General features: G+C 41.6%; 1 protein-coding gene across 4 annotated transcripts in view; it reads right to left on the reverse strand.

The window, feature by feature from the left end:
* CUL2 (cullin 2) overlaps nucleotides 1-15,275 on the reverse strand; it is a 74,364-nt gene extending 59,089 nt beyond the window's left edge. For 2 of the 4 annotated variants that reach the window (XM_072955473.1, XM_072955469.1), the window contains exon 1: nucleotides 14,335-14,581. The gene's annotated coding sequence lies outside the window, so the exon portion shown is untranslated. Of the gene's footprint in view, nucleotides 1-14,334; nucleotides 14,582-14,938; nucleotides 15,039-15,137 lie in introns of those variants that run through there. The other 2 variants (XM_072955471.1, XM_072955472.1) reach the window with 2 other exon arrangements.
* Nucleotides 15,276-22,245: the final 6,970 nt, after the last annotated feature.

Consider the following 22,245-nt stretch of genomic DNA (forward strand, 5'->3'; position numbering starts at 1 on the left):
CTTGAACAATATGGATTGGAACCACACAGTTCAGCTTATATGCAGAATTGTTTCAATAAATACATAGCTGGCACTCCATATCATCAACTGCAAAATCTGTGCATACGGAGGGCTGACTGAAAAAGCCTTCAGCCGTAGACTTTAGTATCCGTCAGGGGCCCAGGAATCAATTCCGCATGAGTACCAAGGGACAACTGCATTGTATCAGACAAAATAAAATTTGAAACAAAGGCTGCAAGATGAGACAAAGGGCAATATATAGTGATAACAAGAGGACAGGACATTTGTAAATATATATTCACCCAACACAGGAACACCTAAATATTAACAGGTATTAACAGACCTAAAAGGAGAAACAGATATCAGTACAATACTAGCAGGGGACTTTAATACCCAACTTATATCAATGGGTAGAGAGAGCATCCAGGTCGAACATCAATGAGAAAACACCAGCTTTAAATGACATACTATACCAGCTGGACTTAACACATACATACAGAACATTCCATTCAAAAGCAGCAGAATGAATATACTACATTGTTCTCAAGTACATACAGAATATTCTCCAGGACAGATCATACGCTAAGCCACAAAACAAGTCTTAATAAATTTAAGGCAGGAATTGTAACAAGCATCTTTTCTAACCACAATGGTCCAAAACTAGAAATTAATTACAAGAATAAAACTGGAAAATTTACAAATATGTGGAAATTAAACAACATGCTACCAACCAACCAATGGGTAAAAGAAGTAATCAAAAGTAAAATTTAAACATATCTTGAAACTAAAGAAAATGGAAATAAAACATCCCAAAACTTATGAAATGTGCAAAAGCAGTTCTCAAAGAGAATTTAGAGCAATAAATGCCTACATCAGAAAACAAGAAAAATCTCAAAAAAAACCAAAAAACCAAAAACAAAACCTAACATTATACCTCAAGGAACTAGAGAGAAGAACAAATGAAGCCCAAAGTCAGCAGAAGAGAGAAAATAAAAATTTGAGTGGAAATAAATGAAAGAGACTAAAAAGACAACAGAAAAGATCAATGAAAGTAAGAGCTTAGTCTTTGAAAATGTAAACAAAATGACAAACCTTTATCCAGACACACCAAGAAAAGAGGACTCAAATAAAATAAATGAAAGAGACATTACAACTGTTATCACAGAAATACCAAGGATCATAAGACTATTATGAACAATCATATGCCAAAAAATTGGACAACCTAAAAGAAACAGACAAATTCTCAGAAACATACAAACTACCAAGACTGAATCATGAAGAAACAGAAAATCTGAACAGACCAATTACTAGTATGGAGACTTGAATCAGTAATTTAAAACCTGTAACCAAAAGTCTACAACAAGACAGCTTCACTGGTGAAGTACCAAACATTCAAAGAATTAACACCAATCCTCAAACCTTTCCAAAAGACAGAAAAGGAGATATTCCCAAACGCATTTTACAAGACCAGCATTACCTTTATCACCAAAATGAGACAAGGACACTGTAAGAAAAGGAAATTACAGGTCAATATTCCTGATAAACATAGATGCAAAAATCTTCAAAAAAAATTGGCAAGCCAAATTTAACAATACATTAAAAGGATCATACCCTATGATCAAGTGGGCTTTATTCCAGGTTTACAAGGTTCAACAGCTGTAAATCAATCAACGTGATACACATTAACAAAATGAAGGATAAAAATCATATGATCATCTCAACAGATGCTGAAAAAGCATTTGACAAAATTCAATATCCATTTATGATGAAAACTCAACAAAGTGGACATAGAGTGGACACACCCCAACATAATAAAGGACATATATGACAACTCCACAGTTAACATCATACTCAACAGTGAAAAGCTGAAAGCTCTTCCTCTAAGATCAGGAATAAGATAAGGATGCCCACTCTTGCCACATAGTATTTATTCAACATAATATTGTAAGTCCTAGCCAGAGCAATCAGGCAAGAAAAAGAAATAAAAGGTGTCTAAATTGGAAAGAAACAGAAAAAACTGTCACTGTTTGCAGACGACCTATTATATGGAGAGAACCCTAAGGCTCCACCAAAAAACTGTAAAAACTATAATCGAAGTCAGTAAAGCTGCAGACACAAAAATCAATATACAAAAATCTGTTGCATTTATATAAATAACTATCAAAAGAAAAATTAAATAAACAATCTCATTTACAATTGTACCAGAATACATTACATCTATTAATACAATAGGAATAATTTTAATCAAGAAGGTGAAAGACCTGTACACTGAAAAGCATGATATTAGTAAAAAAATTAAAGATGACACATGTTAAAAGGAAAGATACCTATGCTCATGGATTGGAAGAATTAATTTTGTTAAAATATCCATACCACCCAAAGCAATCTACAGATTCAATGCAAGCTCTATCAATATTACAACGGCACATTTCATAGAAATAAAAAAAACGTTCAAACTTCCATGGAACAAAACACAAAACTGAACTCATAAATACAGAGAACAGACTGATGAATGCCAGAGCGGAGGCAGTTTGGGGGGGCTGTGAAATGGTCGAAGGAGGGCAAAAGGTACAAACTTCTAGTTATAAAGTGAATCCTGGGGATGTAATGTATAGCATGGTGACTATTGTTAATAATACCATACTGCATATTTGAAAGTTACTAAGAGAGTAAATCTTAAAGATTTCCATCACAAGAAAAAAATCTTGTAACTATGTATGGTGATGGATGTCAACTAGACTTACTGTAGTGATCATTTATAATATACAGAAATATCAAGCCATTACATTGTACACCTGAAACTAATATAATGTTCCATGTCAACTATACCTCAATAAAATTTTTTAAGAAAAAGAAAAGCCACAGCCTAGGAGAAAATACTTGTAAAATATTTACCTGATACAGCAGAGATACACACACATAAATGACTGGTACTTTGAATATAAAAAGAACTCTCAAAGCTCAATAATAAGAAAACACACAACTCAATAAATGGCTAAAAGACCCAAACGGACAGTTCAGAAATACTGAAGGCAAATAAGCACACACACAAAATGCTCACCATCATCAGTCATTAGGGAAAGACACATTAAAACCTCAGTAAGCTACCCCCATACACTAACTAGAATAGCTCAAAAAACCTGACAGTATCAAATGCTGCTGAGAAGACAGAACAACCAAAACTCGCACTTGTCACAGGTGGAAATTTAAAAGAAAATAACCACAGAGGCAGTTTCTATTAAAGGGAAGCATATACTTCCCATGTGACCCAGCAATTCCATGTTTGGGTATTTATACACGAGAAAGGAAGACATGTATCTACAAAAATACCCTAAACACAAATTCTCAGAGCACCTTTATTCATAACTACCAAGCCCCAGAAACCCAAATGTCCCATCAACTGGTGAACAGAAAACACAATGTGGCGCGTTCACACAGCATTATACTACTCGGCGGTAAAACGGAACAAATTACTGACATGAGGACAAGGGATGATTCTCAGAAGTATTACACTAAGTGAAAGCAGACAGACTCATTAGGCTACATACCACATGGCTGCTGGAAAAGGCAAAAACATAGGGATCTGCATCAGCTCACTGGTCGTCAGAGACATGATGGACTACAAAAAAGCAACAGGAAATATCCGAGGTGATAAAATATTCTGCATCTTGCTTGTGGTGGCGGTGGTTACACAACTATACAAATTTGTCAAAATTCAAAGAACAGTGTATCTTTTTTAGGGTGAATTTTACCATGTATAAGTTATACTTCACCTGACCCCTCAAACTCAACACGTCCACCTATTTCTAGTATTTCACATCTTAGTAAATGATACTATCATACACCTAGCTTGTCTGGTAGAAATTTTATTACTCACTTCTTACTTCTCTTAGTCTTCTCTACAAATCAATCCAATCGATCAATAAACCCTGTCAACTCCATCTTGGAAACATTTCTTGATCTATTCACTTCTTCCCACTCACACTGACATCACCCTAATCCAAACCACCACCTCTCACCCCACTACTCCTAAATGAGCCGTCTGTGTCCTCTTTTGCCCCCTTGGTACATTCCAAATACCACAGCCAATGCAAGCTTTCCAAAATGCAAGTCTGATTATATCACACCACCCTTTAAGAAAAATTCTTCAAAGACTTTAACGTACAACCTTTATTATATATCATTTTTACCACTTAAGAAAAAATAAAACTCCTCCCTGCTTTCTTAATTTACAGCTCCGACTTTCCATAAGTCAATAAACATTTCACTAATACTCCTGACAACAAAGATTGTAAAAATCAGTCACCAGTTCTAAGAGAACAGCCAGGTAACCTAAGACAAAGATGGAAATAAAGACGCGATCAGGAAAACCAAACTGATAAACTACATTTCTGATACAAATGTTCTAAAATCTCTTTTGCTTTTTTCCTCCTCACAACCTCACTCCTCAGAACACTAAAGGCTGACCTGTCACTAACCTTCTTTCCTTTCTCCTGAGAATCTTAACTTTCCAGTGAGTTTTAGGTACCAAGGTTAAGTGAGAGCCCCAAAATAATATAGCCTGCTCAGGATGATGTATTAACACAACCTAACAAAATTCCCACTCCAAAAAATGTCTTTAAAAATAAAGTTACCAGTAATAGCAGAAATATAAAAGAGATAACTTTGCCAACATCAGACGGATGTTAATATGGAGTGTTTAATTTCACTTAAGACATTTTTCATTCAAAGAGCGATTTAGATAATTACACTTCAGCAGATAAAGCAGTTACAAAATCTCAAAACATCAACATTTTAAATCTAGAACTTAGGTTGGTGCATAATTAGGCAAATATTTTATTTGAAGCATAAACTATTTCAGTGAAACATCTAACCATGTTTAATATACTGATGAGTAAGACTACAGCTTACCTACTGATAAATGCTTCCATGTGCCACATTTCAGCTGCTGTCAAAGGTATCAATGATGAAAGTGGCTAAATACTTCATACTGTGATTCTCTTTTTAGTAAAAAAACAAAATGAAACAACTACCAAATGATAATGTTTTATTTGAGTATTATTATCAGCAATAAAAATTAGGTCTCTCCAAAAATTACCAAAGAGATATTATACTGGGGCCTAAATTAATTTCAGATAAGTCAACATACCATAATTAGTTTTTTACATGACATTCAGGGGGCTTACTGAGCAGGTTATGTTCTAAACACACAAAATGAGGAAAATATTTAAGACCCATAAAAGAACATTATTAACTATTATTTCCAAAGCTCCCTCTGCTGCACAACCACGATTTCTCCTAAAAATACGCTCCAAGAATGCATCTGAACACTTTCCTCTTGCCATTAGCTCTTGCCAAGAGATGCCTCTGTGAGCTGGAGCCTCAGGGTACAACACTTTTGCAATAAGATTTGACACACAGGGCTCTGCGCCACAAATGTCATTTCCATCATGTGACTTTCCTACTTAAGAATTTCTAGTAGTATATTTTTAAAAAGGAGGACATTGGTGGAAAAAACAGTAAAGAGAAATACAGTAGTCTGCCATCCCAGCAGACAAACCCTTAGTCTCAGAAAAGGGAAGGGGACAGTGGAGAGGAGGGGACGCATCTGTAATACAGCAAGGAGGCTAGAGACGGCTTCTGCTTCCAGAGCAGACCCACTGACCAGGATGAAACACCCTTCTCTCCACAATGAACTCGAGAGTCTCCCACAAGTCTGTTTCTTTCCAAGTTTTCACATCAACTCTTATCAGTGTGAAGATTAATGTCACTTGCTTTCTCACTTTTTCTCATTTTTAATGATCTAGGCAAGGACTTTAAGATACCAACTAGCTTTAAAAAACAAAACAAAACAAAACAAAACAAAACAAAACAAAACACCCAAGCTACTCTCATATAGGTACTAGGGATGAGTTAGAGGACCTGAGTTTGTCTTGAGTCCCTCATGGGGAGGCAAGCCCACAGTGATACACAGACTACACAAAGCCATGAACAATGAGCCTTTGCACAAATAATCCATATGTGAAGGGCAGTTTTTTTTCTGGGCCTGACCTTCCATCCAAACATTTAAAAGGGTTACTTTAATTGTCCTCTGCACAACCCAATCCTATTCTGAGAGTTATGTCAAGTCACTTATATCTCAAAATCCTGGATGTAAATCTTTTCTCACAAACAGCAGGCCAAGGTGCTAAGATGAGTGGTGATTTTCTTTGCTTTATCTGAGGTTTTTCTTTTTTCCCTTTGGTTATGGGGTTACAATGCATTTATGGAGGAGAGATCACACTCCAGCCAACCCCTAGTGTATTTTATTGACTGTAATAAAACCCAGAGTCCTGCCTCACCTTCCAACTCTTATCAACTTGATTTGTCACTATTTCTCAACTGCCCTTTGTTCCAGACAAATTAATCTAACTGTCAGCTTCTCCATGTTAACTCCCACGTAGATCCTGGTGCTGCTGGAGAAGACATGGACACAGGAGGATAAAAAGGGTGGCACAGCTGGGCAGACCGCCCCAGGTAAAAGCCCAGGACCGCTCCCAGTCTGGACACCACCTCCTACAACCCGCCTCACCTAAGAGAAGTGAAGGCGCCCAGCTTGGACGCTCCCCCGGAGCGGGGCGGGCCCTCTACCTTCGTAATAGTGGCCACTTACAGAGCCGCCCACACTCCCAGCAGCAGCAAGCCTTAGCAACACCTGCGTTTCAGGGACTGCGCTGAACACTTACGTACACCATCTCATTGACCCCTCAGAATAACCCTTAAGTGATTCTCTCTGTCTTAAAGATGAAGGGACTAACATTTAGAAAATTAGGGTAAAACATATATAACTATTAATCAGCAAGCTCAGAATTTGAACCCAGAGCCCTCTGGCTTCAGCACAAAGCTCTCGTCCACTGCCCTCTACCGCACAACTGCTTGCCGCTGCAGAAACTGGAGCTGGCTCAGAGAAACGGGTGGTAATTGGGCCGCACTCCAGAGGAAGGCAGGTCTCACCCAGAGCGCTGAGTGGGGCCTGACCCAGAGTATTTCTGCCCGATGCCAAAACACGAAAGAGAGAAAAAAAAGAAGGGAGGGAGGGAGGGAAGGAGGCGGGAGGCGGGGTGGAGGGAGAGAAAAGCAAAGGAAAAGGAAATTACTGCTTTCAAAAATGAAAAGGCTGTGAATCAAGAAACTAATACTCCAAATTGGTTCTGTCAATGACAAAGTAACCCTAGGCTCCCGGTTGCTTCATTTTCTTCACCTGCACAACATAAAGACAGTATAAAAGACAATGTTTAGAAACACATTTCAAGCTTGCCGGACGACGCTGAGAGAAGGAGGTACTACGGTCCGCCCTCCTCTGTAACTCTGCCTTTCCGTCTACGCTTCTGAACTTTACGGGGACCAAACTGCACTGCTGCTGAAGTCTTTACACCTTCACTTCACTCCCATGTTGCCTACTAAAAAAAGGCTTTCTTTCATTCCATTTTTGTCATAAGCAGTTCATTTTCATGTTTATCTGTTTCAGGTAAGGGAAAAAAATGCAACCCCTTTCATCATAAAGCTGTACAATTTCCTTCACTCTCCACTGTCTTTGTAACTGCTCTTTCTTTAGTCCTCTAAGAATTAGCTTCTAAGCTAGTCGAAGTTTGGAGCTATCTATCTGTAAGTACCGACATAAAGCCATCTACTGAAAATCCACAAAAGTCAATTCGAAATGGATCAAAGACCTATATTTAAGAATTAAAACTATAAAACTCTTACTAGAAGAAAACACAGGATGAAAGCTGTGTGACATTGGATTTGGCAACGATTTCTTGGATATGATGCCAAAAGCACAAGCAACAAAAGAAGACATAAACCGATCTTCATCAAAATTTAAAACTTTCATGCATCAAAGGACACTACCAAGAGAGTAAAAAAAAAAAAACAAAACCCATAGAATGGGAGAAAATATTTGCAAATCATGTATCTGATAAAAGATTAATATCCAAGTATACAAAGAACTACACCTTAGCAGCAACAACAAAAAACGTATTTAAAAATGGGCAAAGGACTTGACTGTGTTTCTCCCAAGATATGTGAATGGCCAATGAGCACATGAAAACGACCAACATCACAAGCTCACAGGGAAATGTAAATCCAAACCACAATGAAATACTTCACACCCAGCAAGACTGCTACTACCAAACAAACAAAAAATGGAAAACAACTGAGGTTTGCAAGGACGTGGTAAAACTGGAACTCCTGTACACCGCCAGCAAAAATGTAGACTTGTGCAGCCACCATGGAAAACAGTTTAGCAGGTCCTCAAAAAGCTAAACTCAGAATTATGAGTTCAGCAACCGCACTCCTTAGGTTATATACCCAAAGGGACTGAAACCTGTGCTCCAGGGTTCACTGAAGCATTACTGACAACAGCCAAAAGGTGCAAACAACTAAGGTGCCATCAAGAGAAGGATGGATAAACACAATGTGATATGTACACAAACGGACTATTACTCAGCCATGAAAAGAAATACCACAATAAAGTTATGATACTACAACCAGCATGAATCTTGAAGACATCATGTTGAGTCAAACAAGGCAGACACAAAAAGATAAACACTGCATGATCCCACTTACACAAGGTACCCAGAATAGGCAAATTCACACAGACAAAAAGCAGAGCAGAGGTTACAGCGCTGGCAGGTAGGGGGAATGGAGTGACTGTTTAATGCTTGCAGTTTCCATTTAGCCTAATGAAAAAGTTTTAGAAATAGACAGTGGTCATGTTTGTGATGACATCTTGAGTGCAATTACTGCCAGTGAACTGTGCACTTAAAAATGGTTAAAACGGCCAATTTCACATTATGTATGCTTTACAACAACAACAAAGAGACTGCCCTTATTCTAAGTGCTTAAAATCCAGATCACTTGGACAACAAAGGTCTGACGCAAGAGAAGTATATGAATCTCAGTGCAAAGTGCTCTCTAAAAACCTTTAAATGGATGCTTATTAACCAAAACAATACTTAGAGCTATGAAGACAACATGGCATTATTTTTGGTTCCAACAAACTTTTACCAAATAAAAAAGAAATATTTTGAGTTATAGCTTAAAATTTTTATGAAGACTCAGGACTACTCGTGGGGGAGGGTCTTTTTCTTGTCACGTTGTTCATTATTTTGGTAACTTCATACTACATACATTATAATGACTATGAGAAAAGTATGCTCTATTTCTCACTGTCAGAAAAGAGTGGTTATAAATAAAGGGGGCTGGCTAGTGTAAACACTGAAGTGTTTGACTAGAATCAGGGTTATCAGTATGAACTCACGGTTTTCAAGACACATACACAGGAAGAAAGATACATAAGCAAACAGCTGTCTGTGCACATACGGATCAGTGTACATTCATGTATTTCTAGCTCCATGCACCAAGGAGCAATGACACCCCAGTGTCAATGAGCACACAAGCTTCCAGATCTTGGTTCCTAAATACCATTCTCCAATAGGAGGAACCAGAGCTCCCTGGAGAAGGGATTGATTCTAGGGCTGCAGCATGGAAAATATAAGACGAGCCAGGACACCTTATGATGCCAGAAAATAGGAAGTGCTTTCCAAAAGAGGATGGGGGGGGTGTTTAAAAAAAAAAACAAAACAAAGGGCCAACCTGAAGGCCACAGTTGGAACGATTCGAGTGACAAAATAAATTATGATAGAATTGGATAGAGCAAAAGAAATGTCTATGACCCACACTGACACAAATAACCAAGAAAATAAATGTGGAGAAGGGACCGTCCTCCTCACAGAAGAATTCCAATTAACAAATGTAGATGGAAATAAGAAAAATATAAAATTGCCATTAGGTAAACACTACTATAATAACTGCTACAAGCAAGAACTACCAAAGAATGCTGCACTGAGTGGGCAAAAATTTGAAAACAGGATATCTGCATTGTTTCAAAGACTCTCCCCCAAGATACCCAGTAATTACAAAGAGACAAAAAGTAACTTTACTAGCAGAGAGACTTGACAAACATGATCTTAAGTAAAGAAGCGTTAACATCATCTCTAACAGGATATGCTGACACCCTGTACCCTGTGAAGTGATGTTCTGAGTAGCACTGAACATGTACAACCTCAGTCTAACTATGAGAAAACACCAGACATTCTACAAAATAGCTCTGACCACACTCACCACAAGCATGAAGGCAACGGAAGATGGGAAAAGACTATCACAGGTCAGAAGAGATAGGGAGACACAACAGCTCAATGCCGTGTCTCACCCTGGACTGAATATGGAAAGAAGTGAAGGGCATTAGAGGAAAAACCGGTGAGATCCCAGGAGGGTCTGCAGCTTAGCTAGCAGTACTATACCAATGTCAATCTCCTCGTTCTGATCACTGCGCTCTGGTTACGTGAGCTGTGACATTCGGGAAAGCTGCGGGAGAGGCATCCCTGAGCTCTCTGTACCATTTGTGCAACTTCTCTAAGTTTAAAGTTATCTCAAAATTTTAAAAAAATGTTTAAGCATCCTGTACTTTCTCTCCTTGAACTGAATTAAAACAAAGTTGATAAATTCAAGAAGTATTTACATAGGGTAAATCCAGCATTTCTTTATTTGAAAAGCAACCTACACTGGAACAAGACTTAAGCCACTGAGTTATCAGGTATTGATTAAGTGTTTACGGTATTCCAGACCTCTACCAGATGCTAGAGATGATGTCTTCAAGCAGCTTACAGCTGGTAAGAGAAACAAAAATGATAAATTATCCACCTGATAGATGAAAACTTCTGACACACACATAACCAGGCTATAACCCAATGGTTAACAGACAACAGTAGCATCACTCACAATGTTAAAGTACGTAAATGAAAATCCTGTGGACAACTAGAATCTTCAAACACGACGGTAATACCCACACATTTACAGAGTCAGCTTCATATGCTCACTACATCTATTTCATGTAGCAGTCTTAAACATAGTAATTAGCATCCAGTGTTTCAAAAAGAAATATTAAATATTTTGATCAAAGACTCTTATTTCTCCAACCTAGAAATGAGCTGCTTCCCTTAACCTCAGGCAAAAAAAAGAAAAAAAGGGAGGTAACAGTTACAACCACAAAAATCGAACCGAACAAAACAGTTCATAAATCAAGAACAGTCTCAGAAAAAAACAGGTGGATTAATTTACATGGAGAGTATCTGGCTAAAGACAGCTGACTGAAAATCAAAATGCCAACCAATATGACAGTATTATAAATTCAGTAGAGAACTCAATGAGTCTGGACTTTTAATTCTTCACTATAATAAAGCCTGAAGCAACTTAGGGAAAACATTTCATCTTCCCTCCTGCAGGTCAACTAGCAGGGTTCGACCGCACACCAGGAGCTGGGGCAGACGTGCACACCTGTTCCTGACACCGCGCGCTGTCTCAGAACTTGTAAGAATCAAACGGCACCATTCTAGTGTCCCCGACAGACCTTTCCAAATACACAGCAGTAACACAGTCTAAACCTACATACAGGTCTACTTAAGACGGGGTTACACCCCACCAAAGCCACTGTAGGTTGGAAACATTGCTAGGCTGAACTGTATCTAATACACCTTGCCTACCTTACAGGTGTTCAGAACCCTTCGTCCACCCATGGTTGTGCAAAATCATCCAGCACAAAGCCTGTTTTATAATAAAGTGCTGGACATCTTGCAGAATTTACTGACTCCTGTGCTGGACAGAGTGGCTGTCAGATACTGACTGCTCAGCGCGTGATCACATGGTTGACCGGGGGCTACAACTCCTGGGCCCTGCCCAGCGTCACCATGCCGCTAGCCTAGGAAGAGATCAAAACTCAAAATTCCAAGTATGGTTTCTACCGGCTACGTATCACTTTTATATCACCACAAAACTGAAAAACTAAGTCAATCATCGTAACCTGGGGACAGTCTATATTCTTAAAGTTGGTCACCCAAGAGTTACGCTAACAACTGCGATGTTATGGAAACATTACTGTTAAGAGTCACACCCAGGGAAAGAGCCAGATCCCTCGGAATGGACAGTCTGATTATTACCTGACAACTGAGAGAGAATTCAGTCATACATACAAGTATCAATAAGTTGTGATAAGCCTCACAATAACATGTCAAATTTCTGCCTGTTTTTCTAAGGTTGCACATTAGCCAGAAAAAGCCTTCAAAATATTCAGATGCTATGGCTGATCCTGTTGTCAGTTTACTTGAATTTCACTGATAGTACATACATGAAAACACTGCTCTCAATCATCATCAACATTTTTCTAGCAAATAGAGAACAGGCAGATAAGAAAGGTGAAACACAAAAAAAACAGTGCAAACTTTCATAAAAAGTCTCACAAAAAAGTAACAGCTCTTCAAACAGCTCCACATCTGCATCTGCAGGTCCCAGACTCAAAGCTGGCAGGGACCAGCCAGCAGACGCTGCTGCGCCCCGGGCTGCCTCTTCCCTCCACATTCTTTCTTTAGGTGGTACCATCCTGTGTTGTACCTTCTAAATACTTAAATGTTCTGAAAAAAATATAAAGTGTCAAAGCAAGTGAGACATGCTGCCACTTTTTAAAAACGGGAAGAAGAACCCACACACACTTCCTCACGGGTGCACAGAGTACACCCCTGGGAGGACGGGGTGTATTTGGCCTCAATGAAAACTGCGCAGACAAGACATAGAGATTTTCATTCTACACCCCGTCAGACTCTTCAAATTCTGAATCATGTGAAGGCAGTTTGTATTTAACATAATTAAACCAACAGATAAAGGCAGAAGACTCCCCATCTTCTTTCTCTCATTAGCATTTAAATCGCACAAAGGCAGAGATTTTTGTCTATTTTTTCACTGCTATATATCCCCTCTGCCTAGCTCACAGCTGGTGCTCGGAAAATATCTGTTCAATGAAAGAACTCCCTAACCTCTCCAGTAAGTTCCAGACTTGTACATCCTCCCCTGCACCTCACCATCAAATAGGCCATCCTTAGTATGTCCCACCCATCCCTGTCCCCGCAGAACAGCCTGCTCCTCACACCTCTTTCCAGCTCAATCCATGTACCACTGGCCACCAGGAAAGCCCCAAACCCATGAATCACCCCTGTCCCAACCAACTGCATTCCCAGCCAAACATGCCAAGTTCGGTACCTTTAAATCCAAAACACAGCCCACCCTCTTTTCCACCTGACTGCAGTCACACTGGAACCTCCCACAGCCTTCTCCCTGGCACCCAGTCTTCTTCAGTCAGACTGTAAACCACCCCAGCACCCCCAGCTTCACACAGAGGCCCAGAGCTTTTCAATGCACCTGAAGAATAAAAGCCAGCCCCTCTGGGATAACAGACCTCACGTGACCTGACTCCTGGCAGCGACCTAACCTCTTACCTCCCGCCAGGGTCCATGCTCACTGACTTCCTATCAGTTGCCGAGCCAGAGACTGAACCACCTCTGGGCATTTCCATGTGCTGCTCCCTCAGACAGGAACACTCTCCCCTCAGACTTCCAAAGGCGAAATCATTCTGTTTTCAGACAGCAGGTCAAAAGTCACCTCAGACAGGTCTTTCCTGACCACAGCATCCGAAGCCATCTTTCCCAGTCACTACCACAATACCCTATTTCACTCCCTTGGCAGCACTTAGGACTCTCTGAAATCACTTTTATTTCGTAATTCCTTTGTCTTTCCCTTACCTCCCAGAACTGAAGCTCCAGGAAGGCAGAAATTTCACATTTTGTTTTCGGCTGTAGCCCTAATGCCTCCAGTACTCCTCGCTTACAAACCAGGTGCTTAGTAAGTCTTGAACTAACAGAAAAGCAAAAGTGACTTAAAGAAGGGCCACGACATTTAACTCAGTGACAGGCTGGTGAAGATAAAAGACAGGACTAAATTATCTTCACCCCTAAAACAATGAAAAAGCAACACAGAGTGGAGAGTGAAGAAAGCATTTCAGATGTAGGCGAGAAAAGGTATTTTTCAAACTCCGTGCACGCACACTACAGAGATGTTCCCCCAACTTACAAACAGCACCTGAAAAAAAAAAGAAAAAAAGAGTAACTCGAAACGCTTTGTACATCAGCTATTTCATCTCTGACTCTCTTGGAAGGGTCTCCCAAACAGTGCATTTAGGTAAAAGAAGCAGAACACGACCAATGTGTTCAACTGTCTGTCTTGGAAAAGAATGTGAGGCTGTGAGGAGGAGTGTTTTCGGACGCCTATTACGCGGTCAGTAGGAAATCCGAACTGAGTGAACACTGCCCACATTTCACTACGCCTGTAGATTTGGGACAGGTCTCGTTCAAACATTTCTATCCTGTGAAACCAAAGAACCTATAGCGAATGTTAATAGTTTTTTCTTGTTACCTTCAGAATTTAAACTTGCAAGGCACTGTCCTTCAGCGGGGAACAGCTGTGCCGGGGAAGGGAGAGGACCTAACCCAACAACAGTGCGCCCCGCGGACGTCCGTGCGCCCGCACGCTCGCGGGCCCGGGCTCCCGGCACGGAGCCGGCGCTCCGGAGGGCCCCGGAGGCTCCCACTCCACCGGCCCCCGCGCTGAGACAGGCGGGCCCGCACGCAGGACGCTCCCCGGAGCCACCGGCCGTCGCCGTCTGCGGAAACAAAAGTGAAAACGCCGCGGCCAGGACGCTAGGGGCGGACGCCCCACCGCGCGGAGCCGTGCGCCCGCGTGAGCGCGTAAATAAGCGGAGAACACGCACTCGCACCTTCCCCCCGGCAAGAAAATGGGGCCGAGGGAGGGCAGCCGAGGCTGGCCAGGGGCTCAGGGGACGGCCGCAGGGCCGGGCCGGCGCGGGGCCCGCTCCCACGGCCGGACACCCCGGCCTCACCGGCCCCGGCCTCCCCTCCCCCTCCGCGCCCCCAGCCCCTCTCCCCGCCCGGCCCCGCCACCCACCAGCGGGACGAAGGACCCCCGGGGCCCGCGGCCGCTCCGGGCCCCCGCGGGTTACCTGCTGCGGAGGCGGGGCGGGGGCAGGGGCCGGGGCCGGGGCGTGGGCGGCCCGCGGGCGCGCAGGACCGAGCCGGCGGGGAGGGTGGGCGGCGGCGGCTGTCAGCTCCGTCCCCGCTCACCGCGCTGCCATTACTGCGCGCAGGCGCCTCCCCGCCGGCCGCGCCACCGCCGCGACGGGGGCCGGGCCGCGCGCTCACCTGCCACCGGGCGCTCGGCGGGGCTCGGACGGGCCGCGCGGCGGGGCGGCGGGGCGGCGCGGCGGGCTGCACAGCCGTGGGCCCCAGTCCGCCGACGCCGGCTCTCCGACGCGCCCTCGGCCCGCGCGGCCGCCACCCCCGCGCCGGCGATGGTAGGGCCCGCGTACGGCGAGCGCCGAGGGCCGCGCCTGTGCGAACGCGAAGGCCGACCTGCGCCGGCGGCTGCGCGCAGCGGGCCGAGCTCGGGCGGGGGCCGGGGGGTGGGGGCCGGGGGGCGGGTGCGGGGGGCGGGAGCCGGCGTGTCGGGGTAGGGAGGCGGGGTCCAAGCCCGGGGCCGCTGACAGGAGTGGCAGAAGCAGGTTTCCACGCGAGCTCGTTCCTCTGCGTTCCAGCAACCCTGCGTGAGCGTTCCGAGACCTCGCCCCCCACTTCATGGCTTTTCAAAGATCTAGAGGTAATAGCAAAACTGAAATATGGAAACGAATACGTGTCTGTATATGCGTGACTGGGACATGGTGCGGGACGCCAGAAACTGCCACATTGTAACTGACGATACTTAAATAAAAGTAAAAAAAATTTAAATAAAAAAAATGTACTATCAGAACGACTCTTCCTCGGACCCAGCCCTTTGCAGCGGGTTTTATCGGCAGACGCCGCGGGACACAGTGTGCGTGCTCAGTCCAGGCCGGCCCCGCCGCGCCTGTCCGTCCGGGGCCTCCGCACCTGCAGCCTCCAACGTGGTGCTCACAGAAGTGCGGACGCGCGCCGGGGCCTTACCCAGCCGCCAGATCGCAGAAGTCAAGTGCGGTCTGCTGCGTGCGGACCGAGCAAGACCTTGCCTCCCAGCACTCTTTTCTTCCAACTATTTGGACCAGTCCTCCAAGGCCCGCTTAAAATCCTGACTTCTGACCTGGTAAGTCCCACCAGTCGGTCTCCTGTTCGCATCTGCCCCTCCGGGCACTGAAAGTCTGCTCTCCTTACTTTAGGAAAGTCGTTGTATGCTGAATTCAGTGTCCGTTATGTGACCTGTTTTCTCACACGTCTCCGCCTTCTAATTCAGTAACTCTCAAAGTGTGATTCTCCAGGCCTCTGAAAGTCTCCAAGACCTTTTCAGGGCTCTCAAGGCTGAAGACACTCTCCATCGTAAACGACACGTTCTTTGTGTTTCATTCTGGGTTCACCCAGCACTGCTGACGTCACCCCAGCAGGAGTCCAGAGGGTGGCACGAAACGACCCCACTCGTCTGTCATCTCTGCCACACACTCCCAGTTTCTTTTTTAGTTTAATTTAGAAATATCCTTGATAAAATGGTAAAAAAAAATAATGTTCTAACTGCAACCCGAGCACACTCTTTGTAACGCTGTGAGTTGCGGAAGGCACTCGTGCCCTCTTGCTGTGCACCGAAGCGGCACTGTCCCCCCGAGGGAAGACACTTGCTTCAGTGGCTCAGAGGCATAGGGAACTAGCTGCTTTTCACGGAGGACCATTCTTCCTTGAAAGGACAACTGACACAAAAACCAATGTTACTCTAACTTGGGAAGTGAGACACACTTCCCCAAAATGAATAAAGTGAGCCGGACGCTTCAAGCAAAGCAACTGAGAGTGTTTGTTGCCAATGGTAAAAATTAGCTTTCAAGTGGAATTTGGAAAATTTTTGTCAACACTGTCAACGGAAATAATCAATAAAAAACTATAGATAAACAACAAGGTCCTACTACACAGCACAGGGAACTATATTCAATGCCTTTTAATGACATAATGAAAAAATATGAAAAGGAATATATATGTGTATAAATGAATCACTATGCCGGACACCAGAAATTAACATAACATTGTAAATAGACTATACTTCAATTTAAAAAAAAATCTATAATAGGTGTAGAAAGTTTTAGTGGGGGAGGGTATAGCTCAGGTAGCAGGGTGCATGCTTAGCATGTGTGAGGTCCTGGGTTCAATCCCCAGTACCTCCATTAAAAGTAAGTGAATAAACAAACCTAATTACTTCCCCTTCTAAAAATTTTTTTTTAATTTTTTTAAAGCAAATTTAAAAAGGAAAAGAGTTTTTACCAGCCAAACTGAGGATCATAGACCAGGAGATACAAATTCAAGTAGCACTTAAATTGTGTTCCTCCAGGCTACAAAATGGGAGAGGCCTATGTGTACTCATATGTATCTAAATCTGAATCATCTTTTCTTAAACGTTTACTGGAGATTCGCATTTCGTGGTTATATCATTTATTAAAACACCTTTCCATCTTTTGTTTCTAGTAAACTAAAAAAGAAAAAGATGTTGAAGAACAGTTTTCATGTTTGGAGTAGCTGAGTAAGGAGCTGTTTTGTGCTTATAAAAGGACAAGGCTCCTCTGTGGAGACATATCTGGCTGGAGGGCTGCAGCAGGAAATGCAAGATGAGCTGGAACATCTTGGTGTAAGGAAGTAAGGAAGTGCTCAGAGAAAAAAATCCATGTTGGTAGGAGCCTGTCAGAGGGCACTGGAGCCCACTGAAGCTCCCATCAGCCAAAGCTAGAATAGTGTGGGCAAGAAAATACTGGAGCCGTGGATTACAGCCCCTTGGACCAAGTGATACCATGGGCCCACCCTGAGATACAGAAATTACTGAATGAGGCATTACCTCGGGGAGAGGAAACGGCCTCCTGCAGGAGAGTCCTGAATCAATTCTGTAGGTATTCCAGCTGAAGGAAGGGGAGCATAACTCCCCCCTCCCTAAGTATAGACTGGGAAAGGCGACTTCCTTCTAAAGAATACAACAGAGAAAGGGAATTTAAGTTCTCTACAGTGGAGAAACCCGGCACAGGTCCTCTCAGCCAGGTGATGAAGGTTGACATGAGCAATGACGACGTGCTGCTGGCAGTGTGTCCCCTTGAAGCCCTGAGAGGAGAAGGGTATTTACATCTGTGATCTTCCTCCCCACCCCCAGTTCCAGTCTAATCATGAGGAAAATGCCAGGAGAGGGGCATTGTACAAGATACCCGGCCAGTCGTCCTCAGAACTGTCAAGGTCATTGACACCAAGATAAGCCTTATCTCCATAAATCTGGAAGAAAAAAAAAACACAAAGACACAAACAACAAAACAAGGTAAGTCTGAGGAACTATCCCAGCCAAGAGGAGACATGACTGCTGAATGTAATAGGGGTTCCTATAGAGAATCCTGGAACAGAAAAAGGACATTAGGTAAAAACTAAGGAAATTTGAATTGTATGGGTTATAGTTAATAACAATACATCAAAATACATTCATTAATTGTAACAAATGCACTATCTCAATATAAGACGCCAACAGGGAAAACTGGGGATGGGGAGAGAGGGGATATGGGAGCTCTCTACTGCTCAGTGTCTGTGTAAATCTAAAACTATTCTAAAAAATAAAGTCTACTCATTTTTTAAAACCTCATTACTTGTACACTTAAAAAAAAGAAAAAGTACAAAGTCTCTAATCAGCAAAGCTAGGGTCCCGTGAGATTTTTCCGTACAGGAAGGTGGAACCAATTGCAAAGTTTTTTTAATCTATGCCTCTCCTAGACAATTCTGGTTCAAAGCTATTTAAAAAAAATCATTCTCTTTTAAATTAAAAATTACCTATGAATCCTCTATATTTCTTTGCAGCCGTACTCAGCCAAGCAATTTAACAAGATCAAAGCTATGTCAAAAGAGAGCTCATTTTAAAGAAATACAGTGCATTTGGAAAGTGATTCCCCAGGATTGGGAAGACAGAGTGAATCTGAGTAATGGGTTACAGTAAATAACATGATATGTCAAAGAAAGAGAGATGACATTTTTCTCAACTGTTATATCATATTAAAAATATGTGCCACTAGAGTGAAACAAACCCTGATCCACCCAGGAACTGTAATGCCAGAGAGTATTTAATATCTACTATCTTAGCATCTTTCAATATGTAATACAGTATTGTTAACTGTAATCACCATGCCATGAAAAATGCCATTGGAATTTTGACAGGGATTGCATTGAATCTATAGATTGCTTTGGGTAGTATGAACATTTTAACAAAATTCATTCTTCCAATCCCTGAATGTAGAATTCCTTTCCATTTATTTGTGTCTTCTTTAACTTCTTTCATCAATGTCTTATAGTTGTCAGTGTACAGATCTTTCACCTCCTTGGTTAAATTTATTTCTAGATATTTTATTCTTTTTGATGCAATTGTAAATGGGATTGTTTTCTTAACTTCTCCTTCAAATAGTTCATTGTTAGTATAAAAAATGCAACAGATTTTTGTATATTGATTTTGTATCTGCAAATTTACTGAATTAGCTTATTAGTTCTAACAGTTTTTAAGTGGAGTCTTTAGGGTTTTCTGTACATAAAATCATAGTCTGAAAATAGTGACAGTTATACATCTCCCTTTCCAATTTGGATGGCTTTTCTTTTCTTGTTTTTTTTTTCTTTTTTTTTGCCTAATTGTTCTGTCTAGAACTTCCAATACTGTTGAATAAAAGTGACGAGTGGGCATCCTTGTCTTATTCCTGATCTTAGGGGTTAAGTTTTCAGCTTTTCACCCCTGAGTATAATGTTAGCTGTGGGCTTGTCATCTATGACCTTTATTATGTTGAGGTACAGTCCCTTTATGCACTGAGAGTTGAGAGTTTTTATCATAAGTGAATGTTGAATTTTGTCAAATGCTTTTCATGCATCTATTGAGGATATCATATGATTATTCTCCTTCATTTTGTGAATGTGGTATATCACATTGCTTGAATTGTGGGTACTGAACCATCCTTGCATCCCTGGAATAAATATCACTTGATCATGGTGTATGATCTTTTTGATGCATTCCTGAAATCGGTATGCTAATGTTTTGTTGAGGACTTTGGCATCTAAATTCATCAGGGATATTGGCCTGTAATTTTTTTTATATCGTTCTTGTCTTATTTTGGTTATAAGGGTAATGCTGGCCTGGTAAAATGAATTTGGAATCATTCACTCTTATTCAATTTTTTGCAAGAGTTTGAAAACCATAGGTATCTTTGCATGTTTGGTGGAATTCACCAGTGAAGCTCTCTGGTCCTGGATCTGTTTGTTTGGAGTTTTTAAATTATTGATTCAATTTCATTACTGATCAACTTGTTCTATTTCTTCCAGATTCAGTCTTTGAACATTGTACATTGCTAGAAATTTATTCATTTCTTCTAAGTTACTCGATTTGTTGATGTAAAGCAGTTCCTAGTAGTCTTAATGTCCTTCGAGTTTCTTTGATGTCAGTTGTAACTTCTCTTTCTTTTCTGATTTTATTTGTTTGTCCTTCTCTCTTTTTTCTTTAGTGAATCTAGCTATAGGTTTGTCAACTTTGTCTTTTCTAAGAAACCAGCGTTTAGTTTCATCAATCTTTTTTATTGTCTTTTAGATCTTTATTTCACTTACTTCCACTATGATCTTTATGATTTTATTCCTTCTATTAATTTGGGGCCTCCTTTTTTTGCCTAGTTACTTTAGGTGTAAAGTTAGATTGTTTATTTAAAATTGAGGTAAGCTTGTTGCTGTGAACTTCTTTCTCATGCTTTTGCTGCATCCCATAAGTTCTGGTATGTTGTATTTCCATTTTCATTTGTCTCAAGGTATTTTTTAAATTTCCTCTGTAATTTCTTCATTGGCTCATTGGTTGTTCAGTAGCATATTGTTTAATCTCTATATATGTTTGTGATTTTTCTAGCTTTTTTCTTGCAATTTACTTCTCATTTACACCATGTGGTCAGAAAAGATGCTTGATATGACTTCATTCTTCTTAATTTTACTGAGACTTGCTTTGTGGCCTAATATATAATGTATCCTGGAGAATGTTTCATGTGCTTTTAAGAAGAATGTGTATTGTTGCTTTTGGGTGGAAGTTTGTACATATCTGTTAAGCTCATCCAGTCTCACGTTTCCTTATTACTTTCTGTTTGGATGATCTATTCATTGATGTAAGTTGGGTATTAAAGTCCCCTATTATAATTGTTGCTGTCTATTTTTCCATTTGGGTCTGTTAATATTTGCTTTATATATTTAGGTGCTTCTATATTGGGTACATAAATATGATACACGTAATCTCTTCTTGTCGGATTGACCCCTTTATCAGTATGTAAGCAAATGCTAGTAAGGTAGAGTGAGAGGGCAAAAATGGTGCTCACTGGCATCTCTGTCTCCAGAGAAAGTCCCAACAGGCCTTTGTCCCGCTGGTAGATGATTATGACAAGCAAATGAATCTCCTGCACATAGGGTCTAGGTACTTTTCAAATTGCTGCTTTTGCACTGGGTCCTGAGGTGAGTGAGAATGCACTTGATCCGTTAAGAGTCGAGTCTCAGTTCCCTACAGCCTGGAGGTAAGCCCCACTGATTTTCAACACCCAGCGTTCTGGGGGCTCGTCTCTCTGGTACTAGTCCCAAGGGCTGTGGTGCCTGATATGGCATGGGAACCCCTCGCTCCTTAGGTGGAAGCTTCATGTTTGTGAGATCTCTCCAAATTATGGGTCACCACGCTGGAGATGGAGTTTTTGGTGGGACCTCTTCTCTGCCTCTGCTGCCCATCTCAGTGTAGCCCTTTCATCCTTTGTTGTACAGGACCAGTTCAGCTAGTTTTCAGATCTTTTTCAGAGGGAATGGTTCCATATGCAGCTGGGGATTTGGTGTGTCTGTGGGAGGAGGTGAGTTAGGAATCTTCCTACACCGCCATGATGAACCACCTCCTCAATTCTATTTTTAAAAATTGAAAGCACAAATTGTGTAAAAATTTATGGGAATAAAAACTGAAAATTGAAATATTATGCCTAGTAGTCCAATGCTTTTTATAATTAAGAACATTATTTTTCACCTTTTGTGGTAGAATGATTAAGTCCAGCACACAGAGGATACTAGACTGGAAGAGTCCCAAGTTTATGTCCAGGTCACACATTTCACAGTTCCATCTATAGGCTTTACCTGTCTGTGTTGGAAAAGGATAAATTGTGAAGACGATGAATGATATTTGAAAAGAAAACCAACTCAAGCTATAGCACTTGGTTTTAGAATAGACATATTTTCAAACATTTTGAAATGTGAGAAGTATCCAATAAATTTTATGTAAGAGACTTACAAACAAAAGTCCAAAAATCCA

This window comes from Vicugna pacos, chromosome 35, assembly GCF_048564905.1.
Source record: "Vicugna pacos chromosome 35, VicPac4, whole genome shotgun sequence".
NCBI lineage: Eukaryota > Metazoa > Chordata > Mammalia > Artiodactyla > Camelidae > Vicugna > Vicugna pacos.